This window comes from Chinchilla lanigera, unplaced genomic scaffold, assembly GCF_000276665.1.
Source record: "Chinchilla lanigera isolate Chin_1 unplaced genomic scaffold, ChiLan1.0 scaffold00102, whole genome shotgun sequence".
Lineage (NCBI taxonomy): Eukaryota > Metazoa > Chordata > Mammalia > Rodentia > Chinchillidae > Chinchilla > Chinchilla lanigera.
The window spans coordinates 8207405-8225135 of NW_004955503.1; the positions used below are offsets into that span (position 1 = coordinate 8207405).

Below are 17731 nucleotides of genomic sequence, written 5' to 3' on the forward strand. Positions count from 1 at the left end.
TTGCCAGGAGTCCACTGCAGTATTCACCTTCCCACTGATTTGCTGGGTCCACAGACATGCCTCCCCCTTCTTGGGCTGCCAGAACCCCTCTTGCTGTTCCCCTGCTGCTCATCAGCTCTGGGAACTGATTCTAGGATCCAATTACAAGGTCATGGGGTAAGCAGGCAGGAACACATCTCAGGTTGGTCCCCAGCCAGTCATGTGACAAGTTTGCACAATCTCCTTGCACTACTTCCTCCCGGGGGACCAACAAGTTGTGAAAGGTGGGTGGTATCACAGACCAGAGAATAGGCTAAAGCTTCCTGACTTAAGGTACTTTATCTGGAGCATCTCATAGCATCTTCCCACCACATCTCTCTCTGATGCCCATTTTCACCAACTGTGACCACCATTCAGAGATGGTCCTTCACTGTGCCGAGTGCTCAGCTTCTGAACCCCATATCTACTTTCAAAGCCAGCTTTGACCGACTTGGTGGTGGTGCCTGCCATGAAGCCAAGTAGCCACCCAGAGTGGCATTGTTCCCAGGGATTCTGCCTTCTTCTGGGTTCACAGTATTTTCTCACCTTGGGTGATTTCATTTGTGTTCTCTAAATAACAATGACTCATCTATCTGCATCTCCATGCTATTGCCTCCCTATAGTTCATTCCATCCCTGTCAACTGTCTATGTGACATCACTACCTGAATGACCATTATGGACATTCTATGTAATCAACTCCTTTGGGACACTAGTCTATGTTTCCCAAAATAATTTCACTAACGTACTTCTTGCCATCTGTTTTGGCCTCTCTCCTCACTTCAAATACCCTTGGACAACATGTAATCTGTTTTCACTGAAGGAGAATATCAGACAGCGAATGTAGAAAGCATTAAAGCATTTTTATATGGACTTTGGATGCAGCTTCATGGTAACTCTTTGTTCAGTCATCATCTATGATTGACTCCTTGCTCCTTAATTTTACACTTTTCCTTCCTTTTTCTTTCATTCATTTCTGTTCAGATTTGTAAAAGCACCATCTAATGTAAAGGACCAGACAATTTTCAGTATTGTAGTTTCTATATCATAGTGCTGTATTTTGTAGATTTGACTAGATTTCAGAAATATGTCTTTGTAAAATCCCTTTGAATTTATTCTATTTGAAATTCACTGAATATTTTAATACATAAATTAGGGTCTTATATCAAGTTTGATCCATTTTCAGCCACTAGTTAATTTTTTTTTGCCCCTACTTAGAGACCCACCAGTTTCTTGAGATCTGTTCATGTCTCTTCCTTCTTTTTGTTTCCTGCTCCTTAGCCTGGATAATCTCAACTGACCAACCTTCAAGTTCATTCTTTTTTAACTGCTGTTGTAGCTCCCCAGTGAGCTTTTCATTTCAGCTCAATAACTGAATTCAATACTCTGTACCTCCAGAATCTATTTATTTTGTGATAACTACTTCTATACTTTTCTTTCTGCTAGTATTCTATATGTGCTGAGACACGTCTTCCCTGTCTATCCTTTTTGCATGGTTTTCTTTAATATTTTAAGAATATTTAAGATGAAAAGTCTTTGTCTAGTTGGTACAATATGTGGATTTCCTAGGGATAGTTTCTAGTAATTTATTTCCTGTCTTGTGAATAGGCTATGGTTTCTTATTTCTTTGTATGCCTCACAAAATTTCTTTGTATGCCTCACAAAAATTTTTGTTGTTGCTCTTTGTTGTGGGTTGTTTGTTTCTTTAGTGTCTTTTAACGTACTTTTGCAAATTGTGTTTTTTATTATGTGTCGCTCTTCAAGTCTATTTTATTAGTTTATTGTTCAGCTTCTGTCACTTTAAATGCCTAGACCCAACAAAAGAATAAAACACAGAAACTGATTTCCCAGTGTTTGCAGATGAGCTGTGAGTTGGGGCATTTTTAATGTTTTACTTTCTGCTTATGTAGAGCCTGAAGATCTGCCCAAAGCTGAAGCTTGTATATTCCCTGGTCTTTTCTGAATATGTGCCAACTCTTGCCACATATATCCTTCTCAATTCCCCTGTATATGAATTTTTATCATTAAATAGTGCCCTAACCTTTTATCACCATTAGACCCACATCATTTTTTCATTTATTTATTTTTTTGCAGTGCTGTGAATCAAACATGCTATGTAAATGTTACCACTGAGCTACACTCCAGCCCATGTGTGAGAATTTTTAAAAGTATTGTCCCCATATATATCTTTTTCCAAACCCTTCCTTCCCAGGATTCTTAACCTGTTTATGGTGACCCAAATATTGGCCTAGCTCCAGACTGCTATGGCTAATACCTGGTACTTTAAATGGTTGTGTCAAAAAGTCACCAGAAAGTCAATTCATCCTTGTCATAAGAGTGCTCCTTGCCTGGTAGAGTAAAGGAAAATATTAGTGCTTATCCTTAAGAAATTTCCAGGCTGGCCACAACTCACAACCACAAGTCTATGAGAACAAGTCCAAATCCTGAAACTCTGATATTAGCAATCTAAATCAAAACAACTGGCTACCGTCAACAGATTACTGCTGATCTGGTGAATGGTTGGCAGGCAACTTAAAATTTCTCTCCACAAAGGAGCAGCTTCTTTTTGCAAGTTTCTCTCTAGTTGATGTAACATTTTTACTAAATTCTGGAGTTCTGAGAATGTTGATTGTGTGACGGACCTTTCTAGCTCACTGTTTGCATGTTATGGAGAACTGGAATTCCATACACTGACATTTTCTGCAAAGACTTTTGTCTTTCTGTCTCTTTAAAAGTCAGTTTTGTTAGCTGCATTTTTGTTGCAATTTTCCCATTTCATTTATGTCTTATTTGGGGTCATGCAATTGCTCATACTATTATATTACTTTATAATCTGTTTTATATCTGTAGGGTTAGGACTGATGTCTCCTCTCCCATTCCAGATTTTAACACCTTCAATCTTCAATTTCCTTTCTTTGTCAGTCTAGCTAAAGTTTTGCCAGGTTTTTAAAAATATATTTTTTAAAATATATTTTAAAATATATATATATTTTAAAAATATATTTTCAATGACTCAATTTTGAGTTTCATTAATATTTTATTCTCCCTCATTTGTTTCCACTATAATCTTTACCTCCTCCCTTCTGATTTCTTTGATTTAACTTGATTATCTTTGTATAGTTACTAAAGGTGAAAGTTCAGGTTATTGAATGAGATTTGCATTGCTTCACTGCAAGCATTTACAGAAACATATTCTCTCTAGGCACCACTAAACTATATCTCCTAAGTTTTGACAAATCCTATTATATTTTTCAAAGTATATTCTAGCTGGATGTGGTGGCACATGCTTGTAATCCCAGCACTCAGGAGGCTGAGGCAGGAGGAGCATTGTGAGTTCGAGACCAAACTGGGTTACAAAGTGAGCTCAAGGCAAGCCTGAACTGCATAGTAAAACCCTGTCTCAAAAAGATAAAAAAAAAAGAAAAGTATATTCTAAGTATAGTTTTATTTTTCTTCCTGTTGGTTTTTTCTGGGTTGCCAATAGATGCTTTGTTTATTTTGCCCTCACATAGCCTTTTTTCTTATGAGCACAGTCCTGGTGTGTATACTTTTATTAGTTTTTAGATAACAAGTAAAAATTGTATGTATTTATGATATATAACACAATACTGTCAGTTATTTAACATATGTACTCACCACTGATGTATATTATATAGCTTTATCAATATAAAGTTAATTTTTTTGTCTTTTTGAGGCAGGGTCTGACTATGCAGTTCAGGCTGGCCTTGAGCTCACTTTGTAACACAGGCTGGCCTCAAACTCACAATGATTCTCCTGCCTCAGCCTCCCAAATGCTGCGATTACAGGTATGCACCGCTATGTCTGGCATAAAGTTAATTTTAATATTAATGATTCTAAACAATACTTCAATACACAGTGTTGTTCAAAATTTTGCAATTATGTCCATGAGATAAATTTATGGCTGTAACATTTCATGGTAGTCAAAGAGCATTTACATTTCTAAATTTGATAATTACTGCCAGTATGACTGCCAGAAAATTCTTCCTATGTACACTCCTGGGTAGTAGTGTGTAAGAACAACCTTATTCAGTATAACCTGATCAATAGTGGATCAAATGGGCCCATTTTACCAAGTGGCAGATTGAGTGGCAATTTAGAACTCCCAATTGAACTTCCTCAATTATAGAATAAAGCTGAATATCATTTTTTGTATGTTTATTTGTGTTCTAGTAATTACTTCCCTATAGTTTAAGAGAAGACTGCATAGAATAGTCAATATAAGCTATTGGTTCATTAATCAATATAAACCATTGGTTCATTAGATTTAGTTTCTATGCAGATACTCACTCCCATATTAGAAAGCTATTAACTTGCTACCTTGATGTTCTACAAAAGCTTTCTTCACAGAAAATGGAGAGTCAAGAAAACTGGGCCATATTCATTGATGGAAGACGTAGTCCAATTCTGAGCTCACCAAGTGTCATTCAGAGTTGTCCAGAGGAAAAGGGTGGGGAAAGATGTCTGAGAAAACTATAAAGGACTGTTTGTATTCCTAGGCAACACTGGTGAATTATCTACCTAGTAGATAATGTTTATAGCAGGTATTGTATAATGCCATAGCACAGAAGGGCACCATCTACATTTCTGAAAGGGTCAAAAAGGGATTCATACCACTGAGAGCTACACAGATATTAGTGAGTCTTTGTCACATGTAGAAGTCCAGCATAACAGCAGAGTTGGGGGGCAGTGGACCTAAACCTAAAGACTTGCAGGCCAAATGTGACAACAGCCAGTAAAACCCATCAGAGTGGCGTGTCCAGTAGTTATGGCATTATCCAGAAAATTTTAGAGATTGAGGAGAAGAATAGAAAAGTGATACCCACTTGGCTGTCAAGTGGATTTCCTGGCACTTTTTGGACACTTGTCTAAAAATGAAAGACATCTAGAATATTGGAATCTTGGATATGCAGACAGAGCTAGCTATAGACACCAGTCATTATCTTATGTCCTTCTCACAACAGCCCATTAAAGCATATATTATCTTCATTCTATAGAATAAGCCTACTTTGAATAAATATATACTTAATAATTAGCAGGTATGTGTTCCTAAACAAAAGATCCAGATGTAATATGTAATAATACGCCCTTAAACTTTTTCTATTTTATTTATCAATTGCCCTATTCTTCTAAAATAATGATTGGCAAGTTCCTTGCTTCTTACTCATTTACTGACATCTATAAGATATATATTCATTTTTTTAAAGGTAAGAAAAGGAGATAATACATGTGCACCCATGTTTACAGTAGCACAACTCTTAATAGTGAAAACCTATATGTCTACCAATAGATGAATGTATGAAGAAAACATGGTATTTATACACCATGTAGTACTACTCTGCCATAAAGAATGATACATTTGAAAGGGCAAAATACAAGATAGATAATAGGAGACAGGAAGATAGCTCTTCTGCAAATGGTCAGTGGACCAAGAGATAAAGGGATGGGGGAAGAAGCACAGGGGAAGGGGAAGTAAAAGGAATTAGAATATGTTATATACATGCAAGAACTCTTCATGATGAGTGGAATCATTATGTGCTGCAAACATATACTAATAAAAACTTAAAAATTAAAAGAAAAGACAAAGAAAATTAGAAGTTCCAGCAACTATATTAAATAGAAAAATATATTTCATATATAAAAAGCATATATATGCATACTTTTAATGAGCTAACATATCTATAGACTGTTTTCTAAGTTGTTTTATTACATTTACAAAATATAATAAGTATCTTCCCATGCAAGGTGATAAAATTCCCCTCCTGACAGACAAACTTACAGGCTAGGTCAAAATAAAATCTCCAATCAGAAAATAGCATAACAAAACAAGGTTCACAGTCAGAGAGACACCAAGAAAATGCAAGTTTGGAAAGCAGGGGATTTATGATTATTAACCTCAATATTCAAGCCATGAGGCAAAATTCATCATGAAGACATGGTGAGGGTGTCCCCTGTAAGAATGTATAGACTGTACCTCAACTGAAGCTCTGTAATTTTTCTCCTTAGCTCTCCTCCATGCACCTTTCCATAACATCCGTATCTGTATCAGATCAATATTGTTAAAAGTCTATTGGGCACATTCTTTCCAAAACCATAGGGATTTGGAGCTCAAATTCCTCTAATATTTCCTGTAGGCTGCTGGCCTTCACCATTTGCTAAGGGGAAGGCTTCTTCCATGCTTTTTTTTTCTTGTTTCTTCTTTCTAGGCATAAAAACAAGGCAAGGGATCGAATACTTTCTATTAGAATTCAGAACTCTAAATGGCAGAGATTTCCTAACTGAAAGCCTTCTAAGGGGTGCCCCAGACCCACCATTTCCCCTGAAAATCCTTCCCCAGGCCACTCCTCCCACTGAAATGTAGGATGGGTTAAAGGAACAGGAGTATGTAGCCCATTGCAAAGGGTATGGGTATGTAGCTCATTGCAAAGGGCCTGGGTTCAATCTCTAGGATCAGGCGTCAGTAACCTAGGATCATGATAAACCTTCCAGGGAAACCGTAGGTCATACTGTCCTATCCCTACCTTCACTCATTAGCCACAGGCTTCTTTTCTGATACTGATACCTCTACACCAGAGGGCCTCAAATAGTGCCCTACCTGCTGGGGATCAGAGACAGCCTTTTTCTCTTAATCTTTTAATGTTCTGAGCCAAGAAACCCGTACTTAAAGACGTGGAGACAGAAATATGACAATAGCCAGAACTGATCACTGACTTGACCAAATGTCTGGTATTGGGTACACCAGCTTGTTTGTTGATTTAAGGATTTTCTTATTTAAATGTTATCACCTTCTATTTCTCCTCCAACCTGTCTCAGGACTTCTTTTCGCTGCCCATTGCCAGACTACTGTACCTTTCAGAAACAAGCTTTGTAAGCAATGATAATTTTTTTCAAGAAAATGTTAAATATATTTTATTAGTTCATATAAAATTCATAAAATGATAAAGTTTGTGTTATACAAAATAAACCAACTCAGACAACTGCTGTATAGATATGAAATCCAAACAAAAAATTTTTAAAGATGAATGTAAGTAGAAGGGAGAGTATTTTTAGAGAAGAAGGGTATAAGGGAAATGAGAGGGGAAGGGGAGGGAGAAAGGAGGATAATGTAGGAACGGATATGATCAAAATGTGCTACATGAGGAGTTGGGTGTGGTAACACATGCTTGTAATCCCAGCATTCTGAGAGGCTTAGGCAGGAAGATTGCAAGTGTGATCCCAGCCTGGGCAAGTCAGTAATTTATCCAGACTCTGTCTCATAATTAATTAATTAATCTATCAATCAAACTGTTGGATATGTAGCTCATTGTAGAGGGCCTGGGTTCAATATCTAGAACCACACAAAACAAAATCCTGCACACATACGTGAAAATATCACATTTTCAAACTATTTCAATCCATTTTAATCATTTAGGTCTCCTCTCTCCACTGTGTCCTCCCACTGGTCACCAAACTGCCATTTCTTTTATGCAGATGACAACTTGCGGTGCAAGGAAATCAAAAGAACTTGCTGGGCAGACCGATTTCTTTACCAAAAGCAACAAAAAGTTAATCTGTGTATTTTCCACTCTTTTATAAGACCCACTTCCCCTTTCCAGCCTACTCCCCATCCAGACTGGCTACCACCACTCTCACCACAGGGTCCTGCCCTATGCCCACTGATTTAGTTTTCCTATTTAGCAATTTCCAAGATTAAAGGGCCAGTACTTTGTAGTGTGCATCTTCCTGATTTCTCTTAGAGTTCTAACGAAAATTGCTCCTTTTGCCATACCCACATAGAGATACCCACATTACTCTGCAACAAGGAAATTCCAGACTTTATTCTAACAGTCCTAGTGGTCTTGTTCCAGATTGAGACCTGGGCAGGGGAGGGGTGGAAGCAGAAAGAGTGAGGGTAGGAAACCTGGAAATAAGGTAAGTGCCATTTAATTTTTTTTTCCATTTAATTATTTTCCTTTCTGTTTAATTTGGTTAAGGGGATGGCTGTCTTCAGTTTACTTGCAATAAACCTGCATTCAGTTTTGATTGTTTTAATCAAACAGTTCAACCGTTTTCAGTTAAAAATAGAATTCAAGCTATAGAAACCTTACAGTCTGTTGCTGATGGTTAATCGTGGTATATAGACCCTCCAGACAATACTCCTCCACTCTCTTCAAGAAGTTTGAAATATAAACCTAAACTTGTGATTCCTCTGGTTAGAAGTCTCCATCTGCCTATCCGTGGGATCCTTCCACGTGATGATGCACCGAGTCTAGTAGAGCCTTAATGGTGGATTTCTGAATCTTGCAAGCTTGTGACAGACTGATGACTTCCATTAAATTGTAGTAGTATAGCTTCACTTTACAATAACATTCTAGCCTTGGCTCTAAAATACACTAGTGTTGTCTTCTACAAATTCATAAAAATAATTTGAGGAAGTTTGTGGGCAAAAAAGCTTTACAAAACTACAGTGTTTATACAGTAGTGTCCTAGAATAAATATAGAACAAATGAAGCAAAATCAATAGTTAAACACAATACAGAGCAATGATAGTTAAACATAAATACAGAAAATCAATAGTTAAACACAAATACAGAGCAATGATAGTAAAGCGACCAAACCCTTTTAACTCAGCTGGGAAAGGTTAAATTATTGAAGAAATGGTGCTGGGATATTTGGCTATTTGGAAAAACAATGAAGTGACATACCTGTCAAAAATACATTTAAATAGCAGGGCCAGTGTCCGAAGATAGCGGCAGCGACAGTGCCAGCACCGGAGACCAGGTCTGCAAACCAATTATTGAGGTAACTCTGGGCCGCTGAAGGAGGACAGACCAGGCCTATGACCAGGGGACCAGCGGCAGATGCTTCTGCGCGACCCACGGCTCTGGCCGTGGCTGGGTGGTTCTTTGGTGGCTCTGAGGGTGTTCTTGATGGGCTAGGCCTGTCCTTCCTCAGTTTAGGACTGAGGCATGCCTGTGGTCCTGGCTCCCAGGCCATAGCAGAAAAGGAGATGGAAATGTGCCTGTTGGGGGACACAGGCCTAGGCAAGTCGGGCATTGTGTGCTGGGTTGTGAAGGATGGTTTTTATCCAAAGACCAACCCAACAATAAGAACATCTTTTATGACCAAGACTGTCCATACCAAAATGAGCTACATAAATTCCTAATTTAGAGATAGCTGGACAACAGTGATTTCATACCTTAACACTAATATATAAATGAGAACCGGCTGCAGTTATTCTCCTTTATGGTATCACCAAAGAAGAGACTTTTTAACATTAAAGAACTGGGTAAAAGAACTTCAGCAGCATGGCCTAACTAATATTATTGCTGTCACTGAAAGAAATAGATGTGATCTGTGTGTGTGTGTGTGTGTGTGGTGATGGGGACTGAACCGAGGGCTTTGTGCATGCAAGATAAGAACTCAACCACTGAGCTACATCCCCAGCCCGATAAATGTGATCTTATAGATATCAGAGAAATCATGCAGAGAGATGCTAAGGACTACACTTACTCCATTCATGTGGCTTTTGTAAAGACCAGTGCAAAAACTGATAAACATAAATGAATGCACTATATAAATTAGTGGAAGAATTCCATCCACTGATGCCAAACCCCCATCTGGCAGTATAAGGGATTCAAACTGAAGACAACCATCAGAGCCAAAGGGAAGCTGCTGCTGCTGCTGAGCCTCAGCCTCTCAGGCTTTGTGAACTATGCGAGCCTGAATATTGGTAGGAGGGCTGTGGGCCCTGCAGAACTCCTCTTGCTTTTTGTTTTGCTTCATTTTTTTTTTTTTCAGACAGGGTCTCCCTGTGTAGTTCAGGTTGGCCTTGAACTCACTATGTACTCGTGGCTGGCCTCTAACTCATGGGGATCCTCCTGCCTCGGCCTACCGAGTGCTGAGATTACAAGTGTGCCCCACTATGCTTGGCTACCAGGTTACTCTTGAGTCTTCATACAAAAAAGACTTGCAGAAATTGACTAGTTCTGTTTACTTTTTGAAGACTGAAGCAGTGATATTTCACTCTGGGGACTTGTATTGTGTCAAGATCCTCTGGAGTACTAAGGCACTATATCACTGGCTTTTGACCTTGATGAAAGTCTAATTGTATGGATGATAGGATTAAATTGCCAAGTAATACTGTAATGAGGATTTTATGTTACAGTTACATAGGGAAAATTAGCACTTTCATGGTCCTTGAGGGGGAAAAAAGATTTTGTGGAGATTATAATTTCCTTGAATTTCCATTGCCACTGTAAAAGAGTTGTATCATTCAAAATGTGGTCGAATTTTGCAAGTGGAAATGGGTTGTTTATAGGATGGATGGAGATGATTATATCTCTGCCATCTCTGAAGCACTGTCATTGAGTGTATTAACCTAAGATACATGCAATAAGCTGATACTACAGCAGCAGCCACACATCTCACCGTGGGTTTGCTTCTGATCTTCTCATGTACGTGACACCAAACACATTATTGGCACCTCTTTAAGCTATCATGAACAAGGTGAAGTAGTAGGGAGGCTGCTTGGAGTAAATTGAAATGCATATATTCTAATATTCTGTATATTCTAAACTGATTAACATAAAAAAGAGGAAGAAAAGAAAAAGAAAGCAAAGCAACTACAGCACAGTAGTAAAATACTGTCAGTTTTCTTATGTACCCGAGCATGTTGATGGGGAAAACACATTGTGTAGTGTATAAAAAGTTGTAATCTATATTTAAGAGACAATTGCTTAAAGGTTATATATTATATAAGTGTATTAATAAATAGTTACATTCTACACTCCATTTAATCTTGGGACCAGCCATGTAAATGCTCACAAATTTTTCAGCCTGTCTATGGAATACATTGATGCACATTTATGTTGTACAGAGAAATAAGAGCACTTAGCTCAGTCTTTGATGGTTTTTCTGCCTTCCTTTCCACCCACCCCTTTTCTCTCCACATCCCATCTGGAAAGGATGGTAAATATATATGCTACTTTGAAAAAAGTACATTTAAGTATGCATGTTAAATACTTAGATACAAAGACATAAAATCATTGATAGAATATAATAAATATTATTTTATACATTATCTTAGGATGGAAAAGTTCTTTAATTGATGCACCATCAGAGACTGACCCTGCTAAAAGGCAATGAGTGGCTCAATTCTGCTTAATTCAAAGGACCGTCTAACTACGGCATGCTCCTCAGAATAATTCCAGTGAGTGATGAGAAGCTGGAGTATTTCTTCACACACTTGAGTCCGTCCTCGGAGCATGTTACTCTAAGGATGTGAAAATCTCTGGCACTTTTGAGTGGTCCTAAGCCAGGATTGTGCAAGTTCTCAAGGTTCCAGAAAGCCCTAAGTAAAAGAGAAAATACAGACAGGATAGAAAGGTGATACCTTGATTTCTGTCCCAAGAAATATTCCACTCATATTTTACTGTAAACAAGTTCAAATACTTCTCTTTAAAAGAAAGATAATAAGAACTCAATTCAATCCTGTACTGATGGACAATAAGGATGTTTGCAGTTTTCGCTGCCAGAGAAAATGTTGACTGAACTTCTTTGTACAAAGAATTTTGGTAGTAACATCAAGATTTTAAATTCCTACATCTATCATTGCTATTTATGAGTGTGGATGTTTACAACGGCCATAGAAGTCAGTCTTAATAAATGTTTTCTCTGTCTGGTTTCTATAATATATGACCATTTCTGTTTTCTCATGTGTCCACCAATTTTGAGCAATGTTGGTTTATTTTATTTTGAATGTTGTTTATTTCTTTTCTTCCTTTAAAAATTTGTCAAGGTTACTAGGTAGTGTTTTCTGACCCTCCCACATCATAACACATATTTGCAGTTCACACTCCTTCTGAAGATTTCTAGTTAATTGGAGTCAGGTTTGAGAACCTTCTTTTAAGAAATTCCTTGACATAATTCTTAATACAAGATATGGGTGTTGAATCTTTTCATAGGAGTAAAACCGAAACAATACAAAGAAATGAACCTCCTGTAGTTGCAGTCTTTTAAAACATATTATAAAATAATTTCAAACTTAAAGAATGGCTTTGAAGATAGTACAAAGCACCCCTAAATGCCTTTCACTACATTCCCCAGTTCTTAACATTTTGCTAAATTTGTTTAATATCAGTCTTTTTTCATATGAAAGACATTTCTGTTGCTTAATCAATTGGGAATCAATTGAAGGCTAAATAGTTATGAAAAAATATTTGGTACAATCAATTATATATAGCATCTTTTTAAAGATTAGGTTTTTTCTTATGATTTCTTAAAATATTTAAGGTATACAAACATGTAATGTATAAAATAAATATTTTAGCATAGACTCTTACTAAATGTTCTTTACTCTCACATTTGTACAAGTTATACATGCATGAATCTATTTTGATGGAAAAATATGCCATTAATAGTTCTGCCATTTGTGTTTTTATTAAAGGTAATAATCTTGCAGGGCGTTGTGGCACAGCCCTATAATCCCAGCACTTGGGAGGCTGAGGCAGGATAGTTGTGAGTTCAAGACCAGCCTGGGCTACAAAGTGAGCTCAAGGAGAGCCTGAATTGCATAGCGAGACCTGGTCTCAAAAAGACAGAAAAAAGAATAATCTTTTACTCACCTCAAACTATTAATGTTTTACTCACCTCAAAATATTAGTGAGTAAAAGATCAAATAATAAGTAATAATAAGTGAGTAAAAGATCAAATAATAATCTTTTACTCACTTGAAAATATTATTGAAAATATTTTAAGGTGAGTAAACATTAACTACTTATTTTAATGTCTCAAGAGCATCGAAATTATCACAATGTACCTAGTTAATCTCTGGTTGATTTACATTAATATTATTTCTATATGTATAATTTCAATAAATGTGTACATGCAGATGTCTGTCCAAAAGGATAGTCTGTACACATCCTCAGCAACACAGATTATAAGTAATCCTATTAACATATGAAATATTTAAATCATATGCAATTAGCTGAAATATAGTATTTAAACATGTTTTCATATGAAATACATAGTATAAATTTGTATATTCATGTGTGTATACATTTAAGCACAGAATTATTTTGCTTACTTTAAATTTGTAGGTATATATGTACACATAAAATGCACACATGCAAACACACTGTGAATCATGTTTTTGAAATTCATTTGTGTTTATATATGTCATTTATTTTTACAACACTATAACATTCCATTATATAATTGGCATCATTATTCACTTTTAGTTTTCTTATTCGTGCAATTTAGATTTTCCCCCACTTTTCTATTACAAGCATTGTTGCAGTGAGCAAAATTATTCATGGATCTTTGTATTTCCTTCCCTTACTCAGCAAATTTCATTTTTGTATTTATTTTTAAAGTATTCTTTTTCGTATCTGATCTACCTGGATTTCCCAAGTCTGTCTTTCCTTGGGTGACATCGTGGATAAGTAAGTAATACCTACATTTACAGAGTTATCCTCTTTAGATTTTACTTTAGTAAGTAAGTAATAGGACATGAGAGTTTGCATTTTTAAGATGTACCCAAGGTACTTTATAAGATTAGGCAAGTTCATGAAATGCTTTAATGGGTTAACAAATAACTAATCTCATTAATTTGTTGACTTATTTTCTTTAACTCAGTGTAGCTTAACTTCTATTATGAAAATATGTTTAAAGATTGGTGTCTTAGTCATTTACTCATGATTAGGACAAAATACTCAACACTTACAATTAAAAGGAAAAGAAGTTTATTTCGGCTCATGGTGTTGAGAGGTTTCAGTTCATAGTTGACTGATTCCAAGGTAGAATAGGCACAGTGGAATGGTCTAGACAGGGCACAGCTGCTCACCCCATGGCAGCTAGAAAGCAACCTTTTCCTACCAGGGCCTATCTCCTAACAGCTCACTTAGCTACCAACTCAACAATGGATTAATCCTCTAACAAGTATTGTGCTAATTTCCTACCACCTTGTCTGACATTCTGTATTGCTTCTATTGTTGTGGTGTTGTTTTGTTTATGTCAGTTTGTTTGTTAATGTTTTCATCCTTCTATCTTTAAAATTAAAAAAGAAGTATTGTGCTCCCACGGTCCAATCACCTTCCAATAGCCCCACTTTTCTGAACACATGAGACTTTTATAGGACTTTCTAGATCTAACCCATAACCATCAGGCTTTAAAAATAATGTAATATAGATATGTTTATTATAGAATATGAATAAGTTTCCTGCTTATCTCTCCCAAATTTTGTTTCAAAATATTTATCTAAAGTAATATTTTCTTAGCTGACAGAAAGATGATATAATAAATGAAATTTTTATTTAATACTTAAGATGCTGCTAAGCAGGGTAACACTTAATAACAAAATTGTATTTGGCAAAGTTTTAAACTAAATGTATTTTCCTAAGATTCTGTACATGAAAATAAACTATTTTGGTAAACCCTATGATTAGTTACATACACACACACATATGCACACGTGTGAAAATACCACTCATTGATCCATAATTTCTTCCCTTTTTATTGCATTCTACCCAATATGCAATATAGCAGCCATTGCTGAATTCCTACCATCTTGTTTGATGAAGCTCTGTGTCATTTCTAATGTGTTTTTTTTTTTTTTCTGGGTACCAGGAATCAAACTCACAACCGTGTGCTTGCCAGGCAGACACTGTGCCACTAGGCTATATACCCGACCCATAATGTGGTTTTTATTACCTTTCTTTGTCTTTAATTGTTTGATCAATCTTGCATTCTTGCAGCTGGTAATCTGAGCAACTTCACTGAAGATAACAATATGTAATATAACAACCATTATTAATTCATATTATCTTGTTTTGAAATCCTCTATTGTTTTTATTGTTTTTATAGTGTTTTTTTCTTCGTTGTCGTTATCTTGTTATTGTTTTCTTTTACTCTTTAAAATAAAACATATTTTAACCCTTGAACTATTTTCAAAGATCAAACAGTCTGACTATCCACATAATGTATGTTATTTGCAATTGTTTTCTATATACTTATGTAAAAGAAAACATAGTAAAAGAAAACTTTGTTAAATTAGAAACTTCCATCACAAGTGTGAGTTCTTCCTTTAAATTCATTACTTAATTATTCTTAGCTACAAGATAAAGAGTCTGAAAAAAAAGCTTTTAATGTCACTACATTTTTAACTTCCCTGCACTAAAAGTTATTGTTAATCACTGAACTAATTTTAAAAAATGAATACATTTTTGCCTACTGCTAAAATTGTTTAAAATTTCATGATCTTAAAAGAATATATTTTAGTTATGTCCAATGCTGTAGAATATTTGAAGCACTATGAGTGACACAGCAATAATGAATTGAAATTTACTGTTTTAAAACTCTATCAAGTAATATAAAATATCCCTTTGTGAAGCTGACCATCAGGGCCAGAGTTTACCAAGATTTGAAAAACATAACATTGTCTTCAAAGGCTATTCAAACTCAGTTTTCCTTAACAGTATTAATAAGAATGGTTTAAATTAGTCCCTTTTGCTTTAGTAAAATGTTACAGAAGTCAGGACATATTTCTCCTATTTTTGACCAGGGATAAAATCTCTGTTCTTTTTTCAAGATGGTATCTCTTTGTGTTACCTGTTGCCCAGGATAGTCTCAAACTCCTGGGCACAAATACAAGCAATCCTCGACCCTCAGACTCCTGATTACTGGGACTTCAGACGCGGTGCTATTTCTTTTTTCTAATACATCAGAGAAGCAGGGACACCGGTATATGACAGCCTTTTGTCACCAAGTGCCTACTCACTTTTAAGTTACAACCCCCTGCTGTATTGTTTAGGAAATTTGAAATTTGTGACTGAGACCCAGCCTGGTAGAATCCCTGGCCAGGAAATACCCAGGCCTCATGCAGAGACATTCTGCCTCCCTTTTGACATAATAAGAGTTTAGCTGTGAGAGCATGCCATTTAGCAGTACCTTTACACTGCTGTGGGGCACAGGGAACTCTGCACAGGAAAGTAACCCCAAGTCCTAGTACAGAGCAGAATAATGCAAAAGGGTGTCACCTAATTCAACTACAGCCTTTTGAAATCTTCCAGCTACTTCAACTTTTGAGGAGGGACCTTTAAGATACCAGGTGCCGTAAAGCATGGGTGGTAATATGTGTGGCAAGCAGTCTCCTGTAAGAAAGGGACTCCTGGATGAGTCCAAAGAGTTTTCTGAATCTTCAAATTAGGAAAATTCATCAGTATCTTTGGTTATAAGCTACAAGTTTTAGCCCAAATTACCTGGGGCCAAGGTTTAGGGGTCAACAAGAAAGGTGATCCTATTGGATCACTCAAAGGGCCACTCTCCATGCCACCCTCTAAGCAATGGCATCGAATTGCTAGAAAATACTCTAGTCAGAAACAAATTTATTAAATTGGGTTTGTGTACCGTTCACTTTATCTTTAACCTTAGAGAACACACTTAAAATACTGATTTTCGGGGCTGGGGATTTAGCTCAGTGGCAAAGCGCCTGCCTGGCAAGCGCAAGGTCATGAGTTCGGTTCCCGGTACCGGAGAAAAACTGAAAAACCAAAAAAAAAAATACTGATTTTCAAAGTGGCTTCGCATAGATATTCTCCTCCTCACCTCTTCAATGTTGTTAACACATTCATTTGTAATGTAATTCATTTAATTTATTGCTATTTGTATTCGATTTTGAGGTGTCGCACTTCCTATATCCTAGTTGATCTTAAATTGTTTACAGCCTCCCATGATAGCCAGAGGGAACTGGCTCTAAGGCCCCACTGTAAATTTTCCTCCTAAAATCGATGAATATTCAAGTTTCTTGAATTAAGTAGTGTTAAACTTGCATATAATATACACACATCCTTCAGTAAACTTTAAATTACCTATAGACTACTTATAATACCTAGTGCAAAACAAATACTATGTCAATAGACATTAGTCTATGTTGTTTAGGGATAATGAAAAGAAAAGTCAATAAAATTTCAGTATAGATGCAATTTTTCCCAAATATTTTTTATTGCTAATTGCTTGAATCCATGGACACAGGACCAGCTGTATTTGTGTTTTAGGTATGTGAACATGACTGATTCAAGGAGTCAGAGCTACACAGGAACTATTCACAGAACTGTGTCATTCCTTCTTCATCCCTTTTACCCTGGTCCCATTTCTGATTTCTCTCTACTTCTTTCTTATCATTCTACTGTGTTCATTCCCATATATCGTTTGCACAAAAAGAAGATACATATTTTTACACGCTTTTCTTTCAGGAAGCATACCATACTATACACATTCATTTGTATTTTGTATTTTTCATTTAACAGCACTCCTGGATATTGCTCCTTACTGTTTCATAGAGATTTTCAACATTCTCTTTCATAGGTGCATCAAACACCATTATGTGGCTACACTATAGTGTATGAGCGACTCATCTATGTATGGGCTAGCAAATTGTTTGCAACATTTTGAAATAATGTAAAATGCTTCAGTGAATATCCTTGGACACAAATATATTCCAACAGTGGAAATATCTTTTCATGGCATATTCCAAGTAGTGGAATTATTGAGCCAAAAGTTAAGAACTTATGTAGATTTGTTAGGCATATCCACATCTTTCTCTAAACATTTCTACTTTTTCAGGGAGCAAACATTATAGTTTTAATTACAATTGAAATTCAGTGCATCAGATGAGGCAAATAGAATACTGTACAATTTTTTTGAAACCTGACAGTTTAG

General features: G+C 36.2%; 2 pseudogenes; one reads left to right on the top strand and one right to left on the bottom strand.

The window, feature by feature from the left end:
• Positions 1 to 5959: 5959 nt before the first annotated feature.
• Positions 5960 to 6211, bottom strand: LOC106146913 (annotated as a pseudogene).
• Positions 6212 to 8852: 2641 nt separating this feature from the next.
• On the top strand, positions 8853 to 9701 carry LOC102016497 (annotated as a pseudogene).
• Positions 9702 to 17731: the final 8030 nt, after the last annotated feature.